This window comes from Zerene cesonia, chromosome 16 (genome assembly GCF_012273895.1).
Source record: "Zerene cesonia ecotype Mississippi chromosome 16, Zerene_cesonia_1.1, whole genome shotgun sequence".
Taxonomy (NCBI): Eukaryota; Metazoa; Arthropoda; class Insecta; order Lepidoptera; family Pieridae; genus Zerene; species Zerene cesonia.
In genome coordinates, this window is record NC_052117.1 from 439,904 (window position 1) to 453,946 (window position 14,043).

Here is a 14,043-nt window from a genome sequence, read left to right on the forward strand (position 1 = left end):
GTTAAACACCCAGTTAATCATTAAAAGAGCTAATTGGCCCGTGGACAAAACCTGGTTATTAATTATCACGCTAATTAGAACGTATTAGGGGATTAATGGTTGAAATTTTGCGGGTTACGGACCAGGACTGGCGATTGGTTAATACTGCTGGATGGATAATCTCGTGTGAGTTTTGATAAACCAGTTGGTATGAAAGCGATGGAGTATGGGCGTCTAAGGTACCATTTAAGGATTGATCAGACTTATAAAATGTGTTATCATGTCATTTGTTGGATTTTAATACTCCACATATAGTTTTCAACCGACTTCAAAAAAGAGAGTGGTTATTCATCCCATATTTTTATCCGAATTCAAACAGACTATATTTTTGCGTTTTTTACCTTGGAACCTTGGACTGTGTGAATCCACTTTGATGAATTCTATTTTATTTGAAAGCTAGTGCAGCCCGTGTGGTTTCCATTAAATTTGGTTCAGTTCTGAAAATTTTAAGGCAGTAATTTTTTTTTTTTAATTGCCGATCCGAATCCGCCGAGCCAGTCATTTCCTGAACATCGAATCTGCATATTACAAAGCTGAAGAGTTTGTTTGTTTAAACGCACTAATCTCAGGAACTGCTTGTTGACCGTGGTTTAAAAGGAGAGATGAGAATTGCTTGAATGTACCGTTTTCTATTAAATTTGGCACAGTTTGAGTCCTGAGATTGGATTACTTTTGGAACTACGTGAGCGAAGCCGCGGGGAAAGTTAGCTAGAACATAAATAATAATAGCAGTAACTGCGTCCTTAGTTATGTATTAAAATCTTAAAAACATTCAATCAAAAACCCATGAGCACATTTATAAAGCATTTCAATGCTATAAAACTAAACATAAAAATAACCCATTATGTTTCTCAAAAGAAATCCAACAGATGATTTTATTCAGCACGCGCCATAACAATATAAATCTGCCCCGCCCAACAATTTGGAGTTGAATTCGAGAAAACAGCCCGGAGACACCGAAAAAACGTTTAAATTCAACGATGCGACAGAGGTTTTCCTCGGAATGGGTAAAAAATACAGGCTCAGGCGAAAAGAATGCGAAAAATACTCTACAGAGATGTATTTGAGGCCCAGATACAGATATATACATTTGTCTAAAAAGCAGTGGTGGCTCAGTGGTGAGAACCTCGGACTTCAAAATCGATAAGTCGGGGTTCGAGACCGGGCGGAGCGTGCAGGAAATAAATTGATTTTTCAATTTATCTGCATATGTGAATAACATCACCACTGCTTAAAACGGTGAAGGAAAACATTGTGAGGAAACCGGTATGCCCAAGAATCAAAAAGAATCAAAAAGTTATTAAAAGAAACATTCACACGTTTTAATGATAAAACCAAATAAATTGTTTCACTTGCTGAATACACATATGCTTAAAGAAATTATTAAATCCTGACGACCCTAATCAGGATAATAATATAAGCTCGCGAATTTATTGTATTGACACCGATCCTTGATAAGTGTACAAGGTTTGAATTAATTGTGTCGAAGTGGGTAAAAATTGAGTCATGTCGAGTGGGTTACATATAAACATACAATCTAAATTAAAATTAAAGTAGTTACATAATAAGCGCATTAAAAATCTTATTCAATTATATTGCAATCTCTTGGAAGATTGATTAACTGTACGATACTTTTAATAATAAAATGTATTGTATCATAACTTCATGGTATTATGAATCCTCAATTTATTAGTAAATTGAAGATAACTAATTACATCTAGTAACTTCAATAAGTATTACATTCATCAACACAAGTTATGCATTCTCGATTTACACGTTCCACATACATATTCAAGCTTTAATACCTTTATGATTAAAATCATAACAAATGTGATTTCGTTTTTCTGTGACTGTATTATTATTCGATTAGCCTGTATTATTATTATTTTTTTTTTTATGTCATAGCGGGCAACTGAGCTGGTGGTTCGCCTGATGGTAAGCGATCACCACCGCCCATGAACATTCGCAATGGTAGGACCTCTGCGAATGCGCTGCCCGCTTTTTTGGGGTAAAGGAAAAGGAATGGATTAATGACTGGAAAGAGGGAATGGACTGGGACGGGTGAGGAAAAGGAAACGGGCCTCCGGCTCCCCCACTCACCGTACGAAACTCAGTGGCACGCCACTATTTCACGCCGGTTTTCTGTGGGGGTGTGGTAATACCGTTGCGAGCTGGCCCAATTCGTGCCGAAGCGTGCTCGACTCCGACAAAAAAATGGCTGTGTAATAATTATAATTATATTTATGTTTAACTATATCCTATAAAAATTCTACTGTCTACGTGCGTTCATTTATTGTATGATAATAAATAAATGTTTGAGGTTCACTTATTTTGAGGGGTACACGTATGAAAATAGATTATCTTTTATTATGATTCATTCACTATCCTGTGATAGGAAAGTGTGGAAATGGCGCAGTATCGGTGGGAATTACAGTTTTGCAGATTTTAGGACAGGTATTTTGCGAAAAGTCATGAAAAGTAAAAACTATGTGTTTGGACTTTACTATTGTATATAATTATTGATTTTAAATTTGTAAACTTGTCATTACGTATACGTAGTTTAATTGATTGTTGTTTTATCATACCGCTGAGGCCCCATTTCTAATGTCGGGCCTTATAAAATTCCATTTGAATCCCGGTCAACCTCGTATCGTATTTGGCAATTGGCCAAGTGTAAGGTCTTGTGTGTCGAGATAGGACACGCTTTATGACTAATGGTCCAATTAGATGGGATACATATAACTCATTCATTATGCATCTAACCCACCTATAAAATATGAACCTGCGTTCACGTTGGGCTTAATTTGGGTACGCACCCTTTTGTGTGGCAATAATTTTGTTTATAAACGTGTTCATGTGTGTATATTTGTTTTGGGGACATATTCTCTGGTGCTGTTAATCTTTTCGTGAGTTATAGAGGGAAAAAATTAATACGTGGCGCTGACGGTGGACAGAATATGTTTTGGGAGAGAAGTTTGAAAAACAGTATCGAGTCGGTGTGGGACTGAATGTCAATCATGGTCAAGATTAAATTAGATTTGGTAAATGTTCATGCATTTAAAAAGTATTTAAAAAGTTTCATGGCAAAGAACGTGTCATAAGAATATGAATAAAATATAGCATATGAGCTTCCGCACGCGGCTTTGTCCGCGTGGAATTAGGACACTTACAAATAATTTATTGTCTGTCTATTGATCATTTAATCGGGATGAAAAGTATCCTATCACAATCAGTTCATACCCTGTCTGTATATCAAATTTCATCAAAATTCATTCAGTAGTTTCAGCATGATTGTCGGACAAACAACTAAATAAACTTTCACATTTATAATATTAGTGAGATAACATTTAATGAAACATATCTCTCTTTTCTAGAGAGGACCTGTTAAATCTTCTACCGAGTCCACTCGTCTGCTGACATTGGGATACGGCCAATATTTTTTAGGAAACACGACGTAGGCACACTCTATGGCTTACAGTTGTAATAAAGCTAAATAATATATATAGAATATTATGTCTTATATATTTCATACTAGAGTGCAGCGTTGTGCGTATACATAAAAACAGCCTAATATACTTATTATTATTAATTACTAGCTGTAACCCGCGTCGTCACTCGCATGGTGCAAAAAGTAGCCTATATGCCAATCCAGATGTATGTTACTCTTTCACATAGAAAGGCTAATCATATCTGTATGAAATTTGCTACACATATAGACTATATATCTGTACCAAATTTATATACATCCATACATCAAGATTCATACTTATAAACTTTCGCGTTTATAATATTAGTAGGATATAGTATGAGAAATATAGGTCTTATTTCATTGAATGTTTTTTTCATAATTAATTTAATCAAAACACTAAGCTGTCAGAACTAGAACAAATTTAAATAGTTCCACACGGGAAACTTTAAAAAAAAAAGGAAACCAAAACAACTTTCCTTAGAACTTTTGACTTAGTTCTAATGAAGCAAAATAATAAACAATACAGTCTAACTAATAAACTACTCCTTTGTTTTATATCTATTGAATATGATTTGAACATATAAAAAAAGCAGTGGTGGCTCAGTGGTGACAACCTCGGACTTTAAAATCGATAGGTCGGGGTTCGAGACCGGGCGAGCGTGCAGGAAATAAACTGATTTTTCAATTTATCTGCGCATGTAGATAACATCACCACTGCTTAAAATGGTGAAGGAAAACATCGTGAGGAAACCGGCATGTCCGAGAATCAAAAGTTCGACGACATGTGACATCTGCCAACCCGTACTTGGCCAGCGTGGTGGATTATGGCCTGAACCCTCATAGGAGGCCTGTGTCCCAGCAGTGGGAATATATATGGGCTGATGAAGATATAATAAAACAAATTCCGATGGATACCAGAAGAAACCTTCCAAATTACGTAGCATCGTGAAATAATCTCAAAAATACGGCCGGCACCTAGATAGTTTCTATAAACATTCGACTCCAATACCGTGGAACTTATTACTATTTCATCGCTATCCCATTCCCGAATCCCTTTCTTCTCAATATATCCGGAATACATTTACACTGACGCTCGAAAGCAAACAAACAAGATGGGAGATCTGTGTGTTTCTATTTACTTAAGCGATGCACTCTTTCCTATTTTCCAGTGCTATTGGAAGCGTATCCAGTATTCGATTAGGTGAATGAATGTGTTGGGAATCCCGGGGAATATGGGGAACGGATGGATAGTTTTGAGTTTGGTGTGTTGTAATCTGATGACGGTTTTGCGATTGGTTTGAATGTGGTATTGGAAGTGTTATTAAAGTGGTAGATTTGAGACCGCGGCGTCGTCCGTGTGGTCGTATGGAATGATGCTTCGACGCGGTATGAAGTAGCCAGTCTGGCTCTCTAGCTATCTAACTTCAACAAAAATCACTTCACAATTGTCACGCCTTTATGCCTGGAAAGATGGACATTTTAACAAACAAATTCGTATTTGTGATAATAAGAAAGTAGAGTTTAAAAATTGGTAATAGAAAAATTGGTATAAGTGATATTTTACCTACTTTTACTGTTTTTATTATTTTAAAATATCCTTATAATATTATAAGTTTATACCGTATAATTTTGTTAAATTACAAAGACAACTACATTCTGTTAGCGACAACCCCTGTAATAATTAATAATAATAATAATATAAATTTATTTCTTATCAAATTACAAGATTTTTCTTAATTATAGACATTTACAATAAATGTGATAAATGGCACCCGTTCTAGGCTGAGTTCAAAGAACTCGCCTGTGTGGACAGGCACCGAAATTATATAAATATTATCTTCAAGCCTATGTAACAGAGTCTCGTCAAAATTAATTATTAACGGTATATAGATTACAATTAAAAAAAAAATATCCGGGCTCGTCCGGGATTTGAACCCGGGACCTCTCGCACCCTAAGCGAAAATCATACCCCTAGACCAACGAGCCGGTTGATAAACTGTCTAAAATAACGTTCAACTCTCTAAACGTTACGTCAACTACCTTTCACTTGCACACATTCGATAACCGAATTAAATTGCCATACGCTTTATGCTATGCTAATTTTGACATCAACGATGAATATCACATTTTAGTAGGGGAGCCCAAGAGGGGATTTTGGGATGTACTCGAGCGCGTCAGATTATTATAAGGGAAGGTACCTTATCTATTAATAAGTACCTCCAGAAAGTATGAGCAGTTGATATTGGTGGGTGCGCCTACAGGAGCCGCAGGAAATAAAAAAATATCGATAATTCTCTAAGGTTACGCTCAAATTGTCAGATTAACGAAATTTGGATTTTTTGTGTTGTAAATAACCCGTAATATCTTTCTCTGACGCGCTCGAGTCATATTTTTTTTATAATTTACCTTTTATTCGTAGACGCGAAATTACCACATAAATCGTAAGTATAAGTTATATTTTATTTCAGTGATATGCCAGAGCATTCAAAATATCAAAATCTTACGTGCTTGAGTATTTCCACAGCCCTGTTTTTCTTTTATAATTAAAAAAAAAATCAAAAACCTTTTTCCACCACTGAAATTGAAAACACTATAGGACTTTTTTTCTTGCTATGGCATAATCTGCGAATTCCAATAGGTTTCTGAAACGCTCGAGTAAATACACATTTAGCATCTTGGGCTCCCCTACTATTTCATTAATACCAATGCTATTTGATCTATATCTTTACTTTAAGATTGACACTGTCTTTTAATTTCTCTGTCTTAATAGAATCCTGTCTCACACTAACACTAACTCTGATTCTAGCTCTGTCTCCGACAGTCTGGTCACTCAGCTGCGTATGTAATTAATAAGACTCTCGGAATAGTGTTATTATAACGTATGCTAACAGTCTAGCAAATACTAGCTTGTCCCGCGTTTTCGCCCACGTGGTATATGATGTCACGGATAGCGTTCCTTAATAACCTATTCAACTCAAGAATAAATTGTCAATTCGAACCGATCGTTCTTGAGATAAGTGCGTACAAACAAACAAACTGGTAACAGTTTGTTATATAAATTAACAGATAATAGTTTGTTGTACAAGCGTAAGGTTTATATTATGTATATCTCATATCGTGTTACATATTATACTATCTTTGAAAAATACAGCCCCGTTTTACACGCATAGTTCCTATTCCCGGGATATTTCTAAAAAAAATTCATCGAAATTCATTCATTAGCTTAGACGTGAAAAAAGAGACACACAGACAGAGTTACTTTCGCAATTCAAATATCAGTAGGACTAATAAGAAAAACGCAATTTGCCAAATAAACTATGTGAAATAATGGCTAGCATTATAAACCGGCACAACTATATAAAACTGAAATTTGTATAAATAAAAAAAAATCTATCACTTCCCCAGAGCATATCGATAACGACAAAATGGTCACAGGATTAGAACAAATGACATATTTTAAATGATTTTACAAAATGCGTCCGGATTAAGGTTATCGGATAATAAATTGGATTCAATATATTTATGACAGCTTGTTCGGACACGATTATTGGCTATAAATAAATGATAATTATCAATGTTTGTTTTGTTGTTTATCAAAGTTATGTCATTCGTTGTTACGTTTATAATTAAACAAGCACATAATGAAATTTAATACATCAATGTTTATCTACCCCTGCAACCATGGTGATTTTTAACCAGCGTGTGCTGTTTAAATTTCTACGAGGATACTAAGGTGACTGATAATATAGTCTGTAGCTTAAACACACAAAGAAACATACACGCATGCACACTTGCACATGTACTCGTTTTTTTTGGTTTTGGCTATGGTAATTAACAAATGTTACGTATATTAGAAAAAACTGATTTCCATAAACTAAAAATATTAGTACTTAATAAAAGTAGAGACGCGATGGAAAATGAAAACTTAAAAATGGCCCACTTAATATCTGTTTGTTTTTAATTAAATTGAAAACACTTTCAAGCACGAAACAGCTGATTCTAGAGTATTCTAAAGCGGGAACTCCAAATAGACAACGTTAAATAAAGGAACCTCTTCAACTCCGACAACTCGGCCATTCTGTACGTGCCCTAATTTCAATGTACAAAAACTTGTCTGTTTTGACCCTTACTTACTGTCCGTGTGTGACCCAGTTGGAAGGCACAATTATAAATAAGGTTTGTTTTCCTTATCTCATCATCATTGAATTGTTTACGAGCAGGACTTGGCAGGAAAATTAAGATACTTGCGTAATGTTGAGGCACTTTGGTCTTGGGTTAGATATGATATTCATTCCTTATTTGTTTTCAATCGATAGAAGATGATGATCCATAAGGACCATTTTGCCATGTACATTTTTATGTCGGCAATGAAGCCGGTGGGTCGCCTGATGGTAAGAATATTTGCAGAGGTCGAATGCAGACCTTACGCCTCTTCAAATGGATTGCCGACTTTAAATTATTAAGGGATTAAGAAAGGATTGACGAGAGGAATAAAGGAAAGGACTGGGAAGGTAAGTAGTAGTATATGGGCGTTTGGCTCTGCCATTCACCGAACGAAACACAGTAGCATACTACTATTTCATTCCAGACTTCTGTGGGCTATACTTCCCCGGTGCAAGCTGGGCCAATTCGTAACGAAGGGTGCTCGACTCTCACATACACATTTAAGTCTAAACACCATAACTCATCCGTTAGTTGTGACGAGGTTATATCCTGCAGATTTCAGGTTATCTCACCATTATTAGATTACCCTGAGTCACGTCAGCCAACGTACGCAATTAAGACATTAAACAAATTGAATTTATACATGCATGGAAGTTATTACTAATATGGAAGTATAATAAAGATCTGTTTAGAGATACATAAATACAGATCAAATCACAAACTTAGCAGTTTAAGACTAAATAAACAAACGAGAACAAAATTCAATAACTCTACATAAACTTAAATGGACCATGCGCATAATAAAATCCAAACAATCATGCAGCTACACAGACTGCTGAATCCTGCGTTATAAATAATGTAAGTAAATTCATCAAGCCATGACCAATACATTATGTCAAAAGGGATACAAACAATCGCAGAATCCATTTATCATCGGAAAGTTGAACCTTTTATAGTATAAAGGGCGCAATGGTACGGATCACGGCCTATACTATATAACTCAGTTGGACAGCGAGCAAACAAAACAAAGTTAGCTGGATGTACCCGCACCAACTAACTTCTAGCACTTGTACGTCGTTGGTCATTGTTTCGCATCTTTTTTATGCTACTGTACTTTTTAACCGACTTCGAAAGAGGAGGTTCTCATTTCGATTATATTTGTCATATGATAACTCTTCACTGGATTTGCCGATTTTGATCATTCTTTTTTATTTTGAAGCAATTGTAGTTCGGACAATTTGAAGGCAGATGGGTTTTTTGCTAAAATAATGATTACCTATGTGTTATGCTTCTCACTGTCTCACTATATAAAATACTTATAAAACCTGACATTTGAGCTGAACATTCAACATACATACAGAATTTCTCAGATCTAGGATCTAGGATCTCATTCAGAGCGTAGGGCAGGATAATAGTTTCTGTTTACACCTCAAACTTAAACATTTAATCATTCAATCTTTCAGAAGCGCTTTTGAATTCCAAATTCATCATTTAAAATGCCACCGCTTAGGAAAGCAGTTTTATTAGTTCTTTAAGATCATGTCTTGTTTACAATTTAATATAATTACTAGAATTAAAAACTATTCGAACGAGTGTCCACCGTACCTAAAAAACATATTAATACATTTACGCTAAAACCACTGAAATCAGTTCATCCGTTTCCGAGATAAACGAACAAATGTTCACGCTTAACTTATGACAATCTCGCTTCAGGCGTTTCAAAGCTAACTACGTAGATAACGAAATAAACAACTCTACATACATACTTGTTATATGTATATAGTAGCTTTTGCTCGCGACTTCGCACGCGTTCAATTCGGAGTATTTTGATGTTATTATACATATAAACCTTCACCTTGAATCACTCTACCTATTAAAAACAATCCTATCAAAATCCGTTGAACAGTTTTAAAGATCTAAGTATACATATATACATACGTACATAAGCCCAGAAGCGGGAATCAACTTTGCTTTATACTGTGATTGTGTTAGCAGACATAGTAATTAGTGTCGCATGTGTCTATGCTAGAATTACTACTAATTTTTTGTTTGCCTTATACTCAATTTATTTGAGATTATTCTGTATGGCATGTCATTAAAATATCATCTTTCTTTTTTTCTAGATATTCAGATGAAAATTGAAAGTAAGACAGAAAACTATTGGTACCTATAGGAATATGACTATAATGAATTTCCAATAATGTAAAGTTCCATAATGAACGGCGTAATTGACTAACTTAATAATTAATGGCGATAACAATTCTTATAGAAAACATACAATCAAAATACCAATCGTCAAAGTGAGAGTCGGACTTCACTACAACAACAAACATTACACAAACACCCATCCCATTTATGACCGTGCCAACCGTTGCTTAACCTTGATTTATACTTATAGCAGGAATAGGAATACACTATGTCTGAAAATTTCAAGTGTCTATCACGACTCATGAGATACAGCTTAGGACAAATAAAAGAAAGAAAGAAAAAACATTTATTTGGCGACAATGTGACACGAAACACAGATAAAATAAAAAATAAATAAAACACTAATAAGAAAAACAAAAGTAAATAATAATTGCAAAAAAACGTATTATAATAAGGTGTCCCACAGTACCGCCAAAAAGGATCTAGTTCAGCTTGTGCCAGCCGCTGGCCTGGCGCTGGTTTTCAACTATGATTAAGATGGACAGCAAAGGCAGCAATAGACCCCCATCTTACCTCTGGGTGCGCATCCCTTACTACAACATTAAATAATAATAAATAACAGCTATTACATTTATGACAAGTAGCAAAAACATCAACTCAAAATTACGTTCTCATTACGTTTTATTAAGAGAACCCTCGGAAAGATAAATTTAAGAAAATGGCGCACCGTAAGAAGGTAAGAGAAATGACGTCACAAAAAACCTAGTATTCAAGCCTCTAGCACTCATTAGATATGAGCCCTTTTTCTCCACGTCTTAATAGGTGATCGTTATTTCAGATTGCGTACAACATAGTGCTGTGGCTTTAATAATCGATAGACAGTAATTATTTTTAGGAATTCATTGTATTAGACTCCCTCCTTGAGTCTTCCCGTGACCACGCTCGCTGTAAAGTGTTCGAAACGTCGGGTTGATAATATAATGAGTAAATCGCGTTTAAGATCCGTTAAAAATGTATAATACTCGCGTAAAATCAAACACAAGTAATTATGTTCTTGCGAGATATATTCTTCCAAAAATTAGTTATAATCTCTTACAGACTATTTATGCAACATTATTCTTGTATTGGAAAAACATGTAATAGTGGATACTGTCAAAATCCTACGAAAGAACGTTCCTAAGAAATACTCTTTCTTTTACTATATTTAAAATTATTGAGCACAAGTAATCATCAAATTCTAAGAAATTTCCTTCCATTATGAAAGTATTTTCCACGAAAAACTAGTAAGTGTAGTACTTTTCAATTAAACTAAAAATGTAATAACACAATAAATAAATACTGAATACCTAAATCTACCGCGGACACTGAATGTTGATGTAATTCAATGTAATAATTCTCAGAAACAGTTCCGTTTTTGGAAATTTATTTCTATGATTATTAAACTGTTATGAACTAGTCTCTCGGAACTAATTTTCACACCCACGTGTTCGAAGGAAATTTTAATTGGTATAAGATTGATTAGTTGCTACGACTACTTTTTAACTTATCATAAACATCAGTACAGTGCGATATAACTGACGGATTAACTGAAGCTTTGAGACATTGGAAGATAATCCATCATGCTGGTCAAGTCCGTGTTGATGCCTTATGTAGAAACATTATGCCATTTGAGACATTAAATTTTGAAGCAGCCTGTATCTCTTCATCTTTTTATATATTCATCGTAAATATACCATTTAATTTTTGTTTAAGATTCAAATTCAACTGCCCATTAAACGGGGAAAGGCTAGTCCCAATGTCAGTCTAAAATAATACCCAACAAAATAATACACAAGAGAACTTAAAAATTAAAAAATAAACGCTTCACCCATGAAATCGTTATATTGTCACCAATCCTTGATAATTGTACTAAGTTTATAAATCTGTTCGTTTAAACTGAGACACAATCTAATCAAAAAAGTAGGTTACATACAGGTGTGCGGGTGAAGCTAAAAAGCGCCTGATAAAAAGAAATAATATTAACAAACCATCGACACGACAGCACATCCCTAGCGAGTGTCAGTGTACACGATAACGTACGTTAATCGCAGGCGAACCGCGTCGGTTTGATGAGCTAGTTAACATCTCATTAGGAACATGCTTTTAATAACCACACTAAGGGGTGTACAATGCATGTATATTTTTAAAAGAAGACTAAGGAGGCCCATGCCCTTTTCCTTACCCTCCCTAGTCCTTTCCTTTAATCCTTCCATTAAATCCGATAACAATGTGAAGTTGATAATAAATTTGTAGTGCAGTGGTGGCTCAGTGGTGAGAACCTCGGACTTCAAAATAGATAATTCGGGGCTCGAGATCGGTCGAGAGTGCAGGAAATAAATTGATTTTTCAATTTATCTGCACATGTTGATAACATTACCACTGCTTAAACCGGTGAAGGAAAAACATCGTGAGGAAACCGGCATGTCTTAGAATCAAAAGTTCGAAGTCATGTGACATCTGCGAACCCGCACTTGGCCAGCGTGGTGGATTATGCCCTGATCCCTCTGAGGAGGCTTGTGTCCAAGCAGTGGGAACACATATGGGCTGATGATGAATGAATGAATGATTTGTAGACGCGTAAGGCCTGCAATCCGATTATACAATGAAATAGTCAATAAAAATGACGCTATTGACATATTTTCCAATAGTCTTGACAGTTTTCGTCGCTTAGTCCTTGCTGCTCTGCGTAGCACCTAAGCCGCACTTTTCTCTGATAATTTAGTTTCTGTATGTTTTTGTTGTAATCTTTTTTTTTTCTGTTTAGATAAAATTTTTTCGTTAAGTTAATCTTGCGCACTAGACAGTAATTTGTGTATCCATAGAATAGATTTATATATAGAACAATGTTTGATGTACATTATTACTGCTGCTCTTGTATTAGTGTATAAGTTGTTTGGAAACTGTGACGTATGTATAATCTGTATTTGCTAACTTTGCATAGAGGGTACATTGAAATATTTTGTAATCTGTACGCGCGCTTTTGTGCTTCTCTCTCTTGGAAATAAAACGTGGCACCGAACTAACAAAAACTATGACATAAAAAAAACTAAGAAAGTTTACTAGCTAAGACTCATAACATCTATATAGATAAAAAACAACACAGTCAATACTTCGTAAATATTATAAATCAATACTTTATGTGGTTTGTAGCTTTTATTTTTAACTGTTTATTATTTAAACACAATATACACTTATTGCTTATTTTCATTGAAAACAATTTAGTTTATTATAATTAACGACAGTATTCGTTTCGGAGCAAGGTTGGTACAAACAAACATTTTTCTTCTCACTATTGCATATCAGCCTTAAATGCGCGATGGTTTCATACTTTATAAAGTTAAAGGTACAAGATTGTAGGTCAATGATATTTAAACAAAATAAAATCATTTCAGAATTTTTGATGCTTTCACTCCCCGGCTCGTTGGTCTAGGGGTATGATTTTCGCTTAGGGTGCGAGAGGTCCCGGGTTCAAATCCCGGACGAGCCCGGATATCTTTTTTAATTTTTTATGATACCTGAACCATTGATTGTTAGTATAATATGGTTAATTATATGATACTAATTGTCCGCCCCGGCCTCACCCGTGGTACGTTATCTCTCCACAAGAACCTTCCTTGTGCCTAAAATCGAATGCAGTAACAAACACAAAACAATACATTTGAATGTACAACCTCCTCTTTGAAGTCGGTTGAAAACACTACCTCACTACTTCCACACATTTAATAAACAACACACGAGAACGCAACCGACACCACAATCACAACTGACAGTTCGGCAAGCCAGAAGTCACCGTTACTTAGGGGACTGGCAGATTTGAAAATGCCCAGTCCCAAAATCAATTTTAGCAACACGCCTCGGGAACGACTCTTATGTTAAACTTTACGTAAGGGACGGTAGTTGGTCTTAATCTATTTAGCTAGCGCGAGTGGGGTTTGATGTCATGTCTAAATAATATTACTATGGATGTTGGAAGCTTTCGTGTTCTGTATCAGTTCTTTTAAATGTAAAAAAACATTTATGTATACTTGTAGATGTGTTTTTATAAGTACATAGACATTTTATGAGGTTCCTTACCTAATTGATAAAGGGGACTCTAGTCAAACTCAAACATTTACCTAGTCTTGCCATAAATATTGTAATAAAGAAAAAAGAAAATTGTTAACTGCAAATAACATTTATTACTT

General features: G+C 35.1%; 1 protein-coding gene and 2 non-coding genes across 5 annotated transcripts in view; 1 reads left to right on the top strand and 2 right to left on the bottom strand.

Moving 5' to 3' along the window:
* The window catches only part of LOC119832862 (dopamine D2-like receptor), a 167,186-nt gene that overhangs the window by 64,976 nt on the left and 88,167 nt on the right, over positions 1 to 14,043 (bottom strand). The window lies entirely within an intron of this gene.
* Positions 5,423 to 5,494, bottom strand: Trnap-agg. Its single transcript has one exon. It is a non-coding gene; the product is annotated as a tRNA-Pro (tRNA).
* Trnap-agg lies at positions 13,275 to 13,346 on the top strand. The gene has a single exon. It is a non-coding gene; the product is annotated as a tRNA-Pro (tRNA).